General features: G+C 39.5%; 1 protein-coding gene across 3 annotated transcripts in view; it reads right to left on the bottom strand.

The window, feature by feature from the left end:
- The window catches only part of TIAM2 (TIAM Rac1 associated GEF 2), a 123838-nt gene that overhangs the window by 81897 nt on the left and 28356 nt on the right, over positions 1-13585 (bottom strand). The window contains exon 1 of one of the 3 annotated variants that reach the window (XM_083732046.1): positions 6282-6443. The exons of the other annotated variants lie outside the window; for them this stretch is intronic. The gene's annotated coding sequence lies outside the window, so the exon portion shown is untranslated. Of the gene's footprint in view, positions 1-6281; positions 6444-13585 lie in introns of those variants that run through there. 3 annotated transcript variants of the gene reach the window in all.

Below are 13585 nucleotides of genomic sequence, written 5' to 3'. Positions count from 1 at the left end.
CACACAAGAGACTTATTTCTTTTTAAAACTTTCAGCTATCTAATGTACATTCTAGAATCTATGTTTGTAGAGCCCTAAGTATTTTAAGAACATGTGCCCTAAAGGTGAATAGAGATTTACGCTTTCGAAAAAACAAAGAAGACATTTTATTGTAATGTGTGTAATGTTTGTCAAACTTACAAAAAATAATAATATTACACAAACTTGTTGTTCAAACATATAAATCACTAATCTACAGGTTAATGAAGCCTTACTATAGCACTGACACAAAGAAGCCACATTGGAAGCTCAGCGAACAAATGACAATGACTTTCCAGATTATACCCTACAATATCAATGTATACAAAGTCATGAACATTTTCACTAATAGAAAATTAGCTGTACAACTCTGATACAAAGTGCTGTGACTCAATCTTATTACACCAACAAAAATACTTTAAAAAAAAATATATTTATGACACCCCCTCCTTTGTAAGTACTAATTGCTTCAATGTATAAATGTCACCAACATAAAGCACATTTTGGGTAACAGGCACAGCACAATGCTAAGATACAGACAAAACAACAGTGATGATTGGAAGGAAAACACCACATAAATTCCGCATGCCCCTTGTTACCGTGTAAATGGAAATCTCCAGGGGACTATTGACCAATGAAACACAGAGGAGTCACCAATGAGAGCATTTATATTCAGAACCAAAGTTACAAGAACATAAACTACATTCACAAGGCAACTTTCAGAAGCCTATTTCTATTTATAAGAGGACATGAAGCCCAATTTGTCTGAAGAATCAGTCAAAGACCATCTGGTCTCTACCATGATTGTGCACTCACAGAATAATCCTTTTTAACAGAGCAAGTGGCAAGCAAGCTGCTGTTATAGACCTCAGTATAACAGCATCAATTCTTCAAACTTAAGCCACTGATACAGCCTCCATTGTACACCAATACAATGAAGATGGTTAATAAATACGTCTATCAAAGGCAGGTATGCAAAACGAGCTGACACTCAGCACAATGAACAGTTAAGGCTACAAGCACTGCATGTGAAAAGTACTGTCATGGAGCACTATTTCTTATCATGTAATGCAACTTCCTAACAGCAGAAAGCAAACACAAGAGCTTGGCAGCACTTAAAACTATGTGTTTTAGTCCTGATTACACTTGGTAATAAACGCATGATCATTTATAACTTGTTCACTTTATTCATACGCTAGGCTGTCTCACTGTGGCTAGATTTGCCACAGAGGCATTCCTTTATCTCTATCTTATAATGAGTTGGACCATTGTCTATTTAGCTTAGTACTACCTACACTAACTAGCAGTAGCTCTCCAGACTTTCAAGGAATGGGCTCTCCCATTCCTATCTGAGTGAAAATTTCTGCATGCTACATCTCTTCATGACTGAGCTGCAGTTGTGAGGCTTGCACTCTCCTCGACTCCCCTTTCTTCTTCCAGTGAGCCACAAATGTGAGATCAGAAGTTTTCATTTCCATTTTAGATTAACCATGGTTCAGCGCATCATCCAAAATCTAAACTGTGGTTAACTTAATTATGGTTAAATTGAAATAATCTAGATTCATAAACTTGGCCTGAAGTTGGCTAGCTTCAACACACTATAGTTAAGCCTGAATTTATTTTGTTTGAGTTTGAACATTTGAACAACACAACAAGCTAAAATAGAAATGAAATCTCCTGAATACCTCCTTGCAACACAGCTGGAGGGTGGGCAGCATAAGCTATGGCTTGCTGAGGCTCATTCTTGTGGTTCTTAGGTCCTAATAAAGTCAGTGAATTCTGTTTATTGTCACCAATTCTTTATCCCAGACACAACGCAGTAATCATCCAGTTGATGGTCATTTCAAGGGTTCTGCCATGCAGCAGATTCAGCTTTATTTGGGGGGCTGTCCCAGGTAGGACCATTCAAAGCACCTGAATATTCACAAGCAATTGGTTTCTTTTTTTGTTAGCCAACAAGTCTTCACAACTATCACATAACATCACATTATTCAAACAAATGGATTCAAGGTCTAGGGGATCTTGACATCATATAAATGGATCATGTTTAGAATAAATAACAAAATGTAAAAGTGTAACCACACCTTGAATTTTATAATTCATAGGGGGAAATGACAGAGGAAATGTAAGGGGAGGCTATTTTATAAGAAATATATAGTGCACGCAAAAAAAGGTTGCTGGCTTCTTAAAGGCCAATGGCCATAGAGTTCAATGGGTTTTTGCACAGCGAGTCAAACACATCCACCTATTCCTCTTACAAACTTGATGTTATTTTACTGCACTGCTGTGATGTGAAATAAAATTGCATAAACCTAGCTCTTGCAAATCAGTGCGGCAGCCGAAATGATCATGAGGCTAGTACAACTCCTCTGTGAGGAAAGGCTGAAATATATGAAGTGTTTTAGTTTAGAAATAGGCGAGTAAGACAGGACATGATAAGGATGTATTAAGTTATTCACCTTGTTTTTATTTATAAGCCACCATGAAAAAATGAAGGGTATAAATAAATATGTGACGATAATACTAATACTAATAGAGGTTAGAGAGGTTTTTCTCTCTTTCATAATACTAGAACCCTGCGTCAACCAATAAAGCCGAATGTGGAAAGTTTCAGGACAGCCAAATAAAGTTCTTCCCACACTTAAATTCCCTACCACAAGATAAACTGATGGCCACCAACTTGGGTGGCTTTAAAAGGGAGTTAAGACAGATTAATGGAGGATATAGCTGTCAATGGCTACTGGCCATGATGGATGTGCAAGACCTCCAGTATCAGAGGTGGTATTCTTATAATTATTATTACCCGCAATTCGTCCACAGTCCCTGGGTGGGTTACAACAATCTAAAATTCAGGAGTAAAATAGTTAAAACAAATCTCAGCCACAGAAATAGGGTGGGTCTTGAATGCCAACTGGTGGGGAACACAAGCAGGGAGGGTGCTATTGTGCCCATGCCCTACTTGCAAGCTTCCCATAAGCATCTGGTTGGTCATTGTGAGAAATGATGCTGGACTAGATGGGCTCTTCCCTATATTCACAACAGCTTTTCTATCATCACAATCCTATGTCAATAACTCATGCACACGTATGACCATGATGTTTGCATTAGCAGGATATTCAATAGGAAATTATGTTATTGGATAGCCGCACAAGGATATAGTATATTTCCTTGTCAAGTTGAGCACTTTGTATTAAAAGTAAAAGTGCAAATGTAAGAGGACAAAACCACTTACATTATTATTACATTCATGCGCCTTCTGCCAAGGCCACACGTGACTTTTTTATATATCAAGCAACTGAGTGGAGATGTGTGCATAACAGTTTTCAGCTCTTTCACAGAAGACTTCCTGGCATAATTTACTGCATTTTTGAAAACCAGGCATCTTAGTCACATGCTATTGCAAACCAAAAGCAGAGCTTTTGATTTCTACAATCTTAGCAATACTCCTATGCCTACACACGCACACACGCACCCTAAATTAATGCTACTATGATATTCTTGGCAGATTTACTATTTTAAATTATATACCAAGAAACTCAAGGAATGAGCAGCCACACAAATACAAATGATTATGATTTTTATATTCCTATTTAGTCTTAAAGGGTTCAGTTCTTCCAACTGGAAGCATGATTTATGTATTCTAGCTGCAATGCCACTTTGACACCATTATAGAACGGTATCTCACCAAATCTGAAACCAAAGAATCTACATATGTTCCACAAATCAGCAGCCTAAAAATTATGAACAGCAATCTCAAAAATAAAGAAAGAAAGGCACATTGCAGAGTGCAATTGTAGACACTTCTTGTTCACGTGTTCTATTTTGAAGATTAAATGTGGACTACTTTATTTTAGTAAGGTAAAGATAATGGACCATTAGGTCCAGCCGCAAACGACTCTGGGGTTGCGGCACTCATCTCGCTTTATTTTAGTACATGTGCAAAATCACATCCTTATCTTCCAGGTTAATTATTCCTTAATAGCAATGACCTTCTGATTCTGTAGTCACAGTAATTAACAAATTCAAATCACCACTCCTTGCACTACTGTAAGATAAGACTAAAATCATGTGGAATCAACTTTTCTATGCAGTCTTCCTGGAAATGGTCCTCTGGGTATACTCAAGATTCAGCATGATTACTCACATGACATGCAGCTGTTGCCTACTGTCTCCGCTGCACCCTCTCAATTTGGGATGTAGAAAAGGATATAATGGAAATGACACACCAGTGCATTACACTTTGTGGTCAGCCATCAGTTCCAATGTAGGTTTGTCAAATTAGCACATACCAACAGTACTAATTGCAAACAACTAAGTCATTGCAGTTTAGAATTAGAAGGAAGTTATCACATGAACACAAATCAGTTGATAGGTATGAACATTAATAGTGCATAAGATCCAATCTAACAAAAAGAAAGTGAAGACCTCAATCATGCCATATCATGTCACTGGGGTTAATAGAGTGATGCAGTGGATAGACTGTTGGGTTTGGATGTGGGAGACTGAGCCCCAAATCCCTGTACATCTGGTATCCTGATAAAGGTACCTACAGCCTTAGTTTATTCCATAAGGTAGGCAAATAGATGGATGGATGAAGTACGCTGTACAGCAGAGTGTACTGTAGAAATGATAATAGTGTGATGCAATCCCAACTATAAAGATCCACTTTCCTCTAAAAAGTGCAAAAGCCATCCAACTATGACACTGCTTCCATTATGCCTGTGTGCACACTGGAGTTTTATGCATTTTCATTCTAGTCTTATCATACACAGCCACCATCTGCTGCAAAGCCCTGAATCATGGTTCCCACTCATGCCTAATGAACATCCTCCAATTGCCTTGGGTAGCTGGATGAAGACCAACTTGCCCCAACTGCAAACTCTACCAACATAGAAGGCTACCTTTAGGACTAGAAACAAAAGTGCCTACTCCTTCAGGCTCTTTTCCTGTACTAGTTTTCTGCTAGAAAACACAACCTCACCTTCCTTTAGCTGAATTAAATGGTCACAGGCTCTTTTGACATACTGCAGCTCCTAGTCACAGACTCTCTCCTTTCCCTACCTAGGGTGCTTAAGTATTTCTGGCAACATCCTTTCCCAGCCCATCAACTACTTCCTCTGCCAAAGCCAATGCTTTTGCCTGACACTTCAGTGGTGTCGCTCATTGCTGCATCACTGCTGATGTGGCCTTGAACGCCAGTGCTGGCCCAGAGCAGCCACTGAACTGAGATAAACCACTGGTGCTCTTATTGCTGCATGAAGTCCTTCTTGATTTTGCACAAAAAGCTTACTCTGGGACCATTCAGAGCTATCCTGTAACTAATAAACTAGTTTTAAATAAAGCCGGAACAAAATGCCAAATGCCACTAAAGCCAATTATTTCAAAATAAGTGGCTTAGAATAGGATGCCAGTTACACCAAGGGAGGCATATCAACTTAGCAATTCCCTTCTAGTGGAAATAATGATCAGCACTCTTAATAAAGACACTTCCTCTTTTTCAGTAGCATTTTTCTTTCATAAACACATAAAATATGTCTTGTTGGATCACACCAAGGCTCCATCTATTGTAGCATGTCGATTCCAACAGCAGCTGCCAGATACTTATCATTTGGAACTGCAAAGGTATCATTAGAATGGTTGTATTGTGTGGCATATGAATAACATTCCATCTGAAAAGCTATGCAATAGCCTAAAGATCCATCCTAGCCAGGGGGTGGGTGGGGAGGGAGAGAGGGGAGAAGGAAGCATCCATACTTTGTTGTTGTTTTTTTTAAAAAAAGTTACTTAATTCAATATTGGAGCAAGTTCAGACCTGAAGTGTTCATCTAATATATAAGTAATACAGAATAACAAGAAAGTAATTTTTCAGACAGTTAAGCAAGGCATTTATGCACTGTAAATTTCAGGGAAAAACAACCAAGAGAGCAAGCAAGAGTTATTTACAGATTAGTCATAGTGTATGCAGGCAGGATAAAAGCTCTACTGCAGAAATCTTTCTCTGTAAGGAAATAAATCTTTTACTCTTCAAACTGTAAGACAATCTGAATAGCAGCTAACTCAACGGTTTAAACAACGGCAACCACTAGCTCGTTCAGCAAAGTCACTCATAAGACTGCTGAAAGGGAAATGTGTCCCTCTTAATCTGTTTGGAAAGAAAGCAAAACTTCAAAGCCAAGAATCACAAACAGAACCGCTCTGCCCAGTTCCCCCTTCACAACTTCTTTTCTTATTGAGCAGACTGCATGTCCCACTAGATTCCTTACCCCAATCTCTGCTGCCCAGAGCTTCTGCTCTAGTCCGTTTCTCCAAACGTGTCACAGAACCGTTTAGCATACATACACACAGACTCTCCCTTTCTTTTTCTGCTTCTGGTAAGCCAGGAAACTGTGTCTAAGTCTCCAAAATGTTCAGCAGTTATGGGCTAAAAACAGATTCTGTGCTATGCTGGATATATTTTTGTCTGCAAGCTACACACCCTCCTCATGTTCAATTTTTTCCATTGGTGGAACAGGATGATGCAGACTTAACCAGAAAGTGGTTTTCCATGGGCCGCTTGAAATGATTAGCCTGGACAGCCTGCCATAATGCCTCTAAGCCTTCAGGGAATACTCTATGACTAGGCTGTTGTTTGACCCTGCATTCCTGAATTACCACCAAAGTGCCATAGGAAAGCTACTAAAAGGCTTGCTGAATAAAGGTTTGCTTGCTTAAAAGGTAGGACTTCAGTGTCTTTAAAATATACATCTATATATTAATTAATAATGCATAACTTTAACTTTCTTCATTTTAATATAGTTCGCCTAGATAAACAAGCAACTTCCCAAACCAAACCAAACCAAACCACAGATGGAATGTTATATTTCTTATATAAAGTCCTTAAAGTTATCGTGCAGCATAGTATTAGGCATAGTCAAACTTGACAGATTCTTGCTTTTATTTTAGAATGTTAAAAATTCAGCCGTAACCATCAATAGCCCTCAATTACTTTAACCCTCAGTAACTTTAACAACAATGAAAGCTCCTTATTTCAGAATGCAGCAGTAACCCAAAGTTTAATAGTCCTATCAAAATAATACAATGCATTAAGAAATGAGTCATTTACCCAGCAAGGTAAACTGATGGTTGGTTTTTAGACCTCACAACTTTTAAAAAACTCCTTGGACTCAGTGATGCATTGTTACAGGTTATAATTGCTTCTCCAATATATGCTGTTGATAAAGGATTGAAGAGCTATTTTAGCTTCCTATGTGGACACTTTTAGTGATTTCTGAATTTTTTGTATTCCCCACCAGCCCACCCAAGAAATGCAAAATACTGTAGAACAAGACTGTACCACTAGATTGAGCCTTGCAGGGTGGAAAAAGTTGCCTTGTAATTGTTACAATAATTCATCCTACACAGATAATTCATACAATGCAGATTGCAATAGCCCTTCTGAAGCTGAAGCTGTTAAAACCAGCACAGAACTGCCAAGCTGCTCTTACCACTCTCCATCACCGCAAGTAAGCTACAAAAGGGGTAAGGTGGAATAATACGACACATCTTTTCAACCAATTTTAGAAAACAGAACTTTTGATGGGGTGCTAACTGCAGATAGGATTTCATTAGCCCTGCCATGCAAAACTTTTATTTAAAAAATCAGCATTTGTCTTTTTGGTATTAAAACCTATGGACTTTGGCTATTGCAGAAAAGAATAACACATAAACTTTGGGTCTCCAGAGAGATGGAGGACCTAGAATGCTTCTACATCATCTGCGATCTTATTTCTTATGCTTGAGAGTAGTTGATTGGGCAATATGGCTATCCTGATTTATATTGGTGTGTTACCACATCTTTCCATGCTCCTTCTCTTGTATGTGTGTTGAGCTGTGTACAAGGCAATATCCGACTACTGTACTTTCAAGTAGTCAGAAATAGTCACTATATTTCAGGAAAACTTCATTAAAGACAAAACCCTGGTGTTTGGCCAAGATTAAGGGGGGCAATCAGGTGGGGAGGACCTGTATGACATTCTCCCTCCCTCTTTCTCTTTCTCTCTCTCTTTCTGTTTCTCTCTCTCATATAGCACCAGACTGTTAAATGATACAATAGCAATGGGAATTAAGTACTGCATAAGGGGTTCCTATCCTTTATGTTCAACCTGTGAATTTTTGCTTTGATTTCTTCAGGTGATTTCCATTTATTATTTTCCCATGAGATTTCAGTTTCTCTACCTCTTTTATTGTCAATCATTTTTACCCATTTTTGCTATTTCTGGATGCAACAGGGCACCTGTATTTAGCTCTGCTTGCATTAATAGACATCCTGACCTCTGGTGTTTAATTGTATTGTAATCGCTATACCTATATTCTTTGGTATTGTTCTAATTTCCTTTCATCAATCAAATATACTTAGCTCAGCCCATTTAGCTGCAGAAATTTTAAAGTGGATTTCTCTTATTGGGAATCAGGATGTAAAGAATTTCAGGCATTTCCCTGGTTTTAACTTGGGTCCAATATAATGTGAATATGAAAGAATATTTCTGACATTCCAGTTTTTTGCTTCTCAACTCCATAATAACTACTCATAGCAAATTGTCTTATGTTATCTAATAAGAAGCCCTAATCTAGTTTGTTGGCTCATCAGATTGCCATTGCCATTTGTTTACATAAAAATGCATAGGGGATATGTACATGGCTAGCTTAGCTTTATCCAGGGAGGAAATATGGCATTACAATTTCAAATAAAACGATCTCGAAAACATAACATGTAAAATAAAAGTGTATCTATTTGCATTTGCACATCACAAGCTGAGTGATGTATTGGAATTTGCTGCTACAAGAAAAGCTGCCCAAGGCAAAATTAATGACACAGACAAGTTCAACATCTGCCAAGGCATCTAATAACTCTCAGCCATTTTGCTTGTTGGAGGTGCCTTTGTTTGAAATGACAGGTTCTTAATAGCCTGACTTACTCGCCAAGTCTCAAGGGACTCTTTCTACTCATGGTCTGTTGGGAAGCGGGGGGGGGGGTGGGGGTGGGGGTGGGGTGGCACACACACACACACACACACACACACACACACAGGTTCTTTTACTCTTTTACAGCCCATCATGCTAATCAAGGAGAACATCACCATGTGAACCCATTTTAATAATGCAAGTAAAATAGTCAGGAAGCAAAAACTGAATGCAAGCAACTCTTACATGTTTCTCTAGTTTTTGTTTAAAACATCGTTTGTACTGTATTCTGAAACTCTGCACTGCAGAGAAATATGCAAGTGTGTTGCAATATTGCTAATCATTGCAATTGTTAGTTGAGGGCCATCAGTGTTGATTGCACAGGGTTCTTGCCCTGAGGCGCTTGCAACATTTGAGGCAGGAGAAGCTACAATGAAAGCAGAATAAAGTGGATTCACAAATGAACATGGAAGTAATATGCAGTTGTTTAAAAGCTATTCATGCTTTCAAAAGAGTGTTTTGAAACTGGCACTTTTGAAGAAAAAGCAATCCCTGATACTACTGAGAATCCCCCTTGCCTGGCTTCTATTTGCTGCCAAGGGTGCTATTTGAGGACATAAAGGTGAGGAGATAACATTTAAAACTAAAAATTATCTTATTAAGAAATTATCCTGTGGTGTGGTAATCCTTTTCCTCTTTAATCAATCATTTTGCAAGATAACACATATACCAGAACAGCATGAAAAGCTCTAGATAAGCAGCAAACACATGTAACAAAACAGCTCACTCAGAAAAGTCACCCAGCTTCCTCACAATGGCCTGCATCTTATCAGGGATCAGAAGCAGTTTCTGCCATTCTAACACAACCTTGCATGGCCATTTCTCCTGCAAATAGTAATTGGAGATCCCAGACTTATGATGATAGAACAAAGCTGTAATATGATTTATTCTAACTGTTGCCAGAATCCAGTGCTGTCTTATTCCATTGGTTTCGGGAGCCACAAATAAATGCTTTGTTATTTTTTTTAAAAAAGTTGCTGAAATTTTATGTGGAACACACACCACATAGAGAAAAAGTAAGCCAGTCTCTACGGAACAAATGGTTAATTATCAATCTGACAGATAATCTAGATTATTTACTTCTCCCCTATAAATGTTCTACAACAGAGAAAAAAATATAGGCAACATTATAACAATCTTAGACTGTATTTCTAAAATACACTTACAGTGGTACCTCGGGTTACATACGATTCTGGTTGCAGACTCCGCTAACCCAGAAATAGTACCCCAGGTTAAGAACTTTGCTTCAGGATGAGAACAGAAATTGTGCTCTGGCAGCGTGGCGGCAGCAGGAGGCCCCATTAGCAAAAGTGGTGCTTCAGGTTAAGAACAGTTTCAGGTTAAGAACGGACCTCCGGAATGAATTAAGTACTTAACCTGAGGTACCACTGTACTTGCATTGCTATGCTAAAGTGAGAAGAAGACAGATTTCAGTCAATTATGTGCAAGATAACTTTTTTTTAGGGGGGGGGGATGTTTTGCCACTAGAAAAGTATGAACTTTCTAAAAAATGAAATGGAACCTGGTGTGCTAAGCCAAACCAATACCATAATAGAATGTTCATTCCCACTTCTAGACAACATTTGCCTCAATGACAGTAATCACTAAAATACATTGAAAGTATATTTAAAATGCAGCTGTTATGATTGGGATGTAGAGCTATTGTTACTTCCCCGTGAATCCTGCTTTTAATAGTCCACACATGTTGTGGAGAAGCTGAAATCTGACTTGTGGGCATCCAGCATTCTAGTCACCTGCAAACACATTTGAAAGATTTCTTTAGGTGGAGATACATCCTTGCTTAACTTTAATATTTGAAACATCACGTTTTGTGGTACTAACTCACAAGACCAGCTGATCGAATACACACAGGGAAAATAATGTATACAAATGATTAAAATGGTCAGACATTTCCTAATTAGTGCCCCAAAAGAACTGCAGTTCCTAACTGGCACTGCATAATATAGCTTTCTTTCTGCTAAATGTGCTCAGATAGCCAAGTGCCTGTTGTTAATCCTGAGCATCTGGGAGTCAGAATAATGCTGTCTTTGAAGCTGTGTGCATTATTCCACAGTGGCTGAGGAGGGAAACAGCCACCCAGAGTGATCCCTTGAGAGGATCCCATAACAAGGATTGCATCTAGACACTGATTGGTAGAACACTCACATTTCTGATTCCTGTATACTGTGTTATCCCCCAGGTTAAGTGGGGTCCTTTCTCCCCACTCAGTGTTGAGCCTGGATTTGCATAATACTGATTATTTGGCCCTGTGTCAATAAAATCAGTCCTGCTTCAGAAGCAGTTAAAAATAATGAAAGCAAAAAATGTGCTCTTCAAAAGCATTAAAGCTTTAGGTATAACTATTGGTTTTCTGATGAGCTCTGGGTGATAAAACAGGCAGTGGCAGCACAGGTGACACAAGTCCATGTGTTAGCTCTAGTGTACAGGGACCCCTGACCATCAGGTCCAGTCGTGACCAACTCTGGGGTAGCGGCGCTCTTCTCGCTCTATAGGCAGAGGGAGCCAGCGTTTCTCTGCAGACAGTTTCTGGGTCATGTGGCCAGCATGACTAAGCCGCTTCTGGTGAACCAGAGCAGCGCATGGAAACACCATTTACCTTTCCCGCCAGAGCTATATCTATTTATCTACTTGCACTTTGATGTGCTTTCGAACTGCTAGGTTGGCAGGAGCAGGGACCAAACAATGGGAGCTCACCCCGTTGTGGGGATTCAAACTGCCAACCTTCTGATCAGCAAGCCGTAGGCTCTGTGGTTTAGACCATAGCGCCACCCGCGTTCTAAGCTGTAGTGTACAAAGCCCTAAATGGCTTGGGACCCAGGTACCTGAAAGAACTCCTCCTGAGGAACAACCATATTAGGTTCTAAGATAAGCAGGGAAGTCCATATTGGTGCTGCTACTGCTGGGATCTACCCAGCCGGCCCTCTTGGTGGCAATTCCATGTCTATGGAATGCTTTCCTCTGGTGAGGTGCATCTATTTCCCCCATTATTAACTTTTAGGAAAAACTTTAAAACATTCCTGTACACCCAAGCATTTGAATACTGAAAGATAACTTTTATTGACGACCTTGAAATTATACATAGCTGTTTGGCACATTTTTAGATGCTCTCAATGCTTTTAAATGTTTGTAGATGTTATTAAATGTTTAAATACATTTTTATTTTAAAGCTGTAATTTTATCACCTTGTGCTTGTGCCTCTGGGCTCCTTTGTGAGGAAAGGCAGGAGATAATTTTAGGGCAGTAATCCAACATTCCTGCTCCATCAGCACAAGAGACTTCCACTTGTTGGATAGAATTTCAACCCTCCTCGCCTCTCCCATGCAGCCAGCCACCCACCCGCCCACCCTCAAAAGCACCTCTGGAAGGTAGGGGAACACTTTGGGGTGCAGGGGGGAGGAGTTCCTCTGCTCATGGAGCACTGGATACAACCCTAGATAAATTAATAACAATACTAATAGTAATGTAGCAGGGAAGCAGAGGTTGCCTAGCAGCTGCAGATGTGTCAGCCTAGCAGGTTTTGAAGGAACTGAGAAATATGAGGGCCACTCTTAACAAACCTAGATTATTAGGAAATCCCTTGACCAGCTCATGCATATCATAACTACCTAACTTATATAATGGGAGTTGGTTCACAGGGTGGCTTCTGACACATGTCACAATTGTACAAAACGAGTAATTATGTGGTGGTTAGGTGATTCAATTCATGCTTGATATGAAGAAGTCTCATGGACACACTAAAAAGCAAAGAGACTGGTGTTTTACAGAAATAACTTCTGATTCAGTTTTCAAAAAGGAATATTAGCTCTTACTTTGTTTAGTTGGCTGCTCAATCGTTTCCTTTTGGAACCCTTTCCTAATTTTCTAGGAATGCAGCACTTGTAGAATGCTAACAGTACTACTGGCCAGGAAAAGCGGAAACCCACACCTACAGAACACAGATCATTAATCAGTTCATAAAACTGTTGTCAAGCACTGGATGTACGGTAATTCACAATCAGAACAAGTTCACATAGAAGCCTTTCCATGTAACTTCTGGACTGGCCTTAATTCAACCATATATTTAGGTCAGAATGATTACCTAGAAACGATACTCATTTTAAGCCAGATGTTTTAAGTTCTCTCATCCTGATTTATTATTTTAACCATTTTTGAATGCCCAATAATTTCCGTTCCATCTGTGAACATTTTAATGTACAGCCTTCCAAATTCCTGGAACTGTGTTACTGCATAACCCCGGGCATGCTAACTCAGAAGTCAGTAGGGCTTACTCTCTAGTAAATGTGCTTGGGATTGCAACCTTAATGTACACCACACCATGGATACAGACCCTCTCCCTTCATGTGTATCCCAGCTCCCAGGACCTAAGGTGTGCTGGGCGATACAGAGTTAGAGTGTACACTGGCTGCGAAGAAACTTAAGAAGGATCTCTTCAGGTGTAGGAGGCACTAACTGCATTTTGTAGCCCAGTTGATGATCTGGAAGGGGTCAGGCTGAACTAGCATAGAACCCCCCAGAGTCTGCCTGGCCTTTCCTAGTGCAACAACTC

This window comes from Podarcis gaigeae (assembly GCF_964106915.1).
Source record: "Podarcis gaigeae genome assembly, chromosome: 3".
Taxonomy (NCBI): Eukaryota; Metazoa; Chordata; class Lepidosauria; order Squamata; family Lacertidae; genus Podarcis; species Podarcis gaigeae.
The sequence above is the reverse complement of the archived record's forward strand: the minus strand, read 5'-3'. Positions and strand labels throughout refer to the sequence as shown.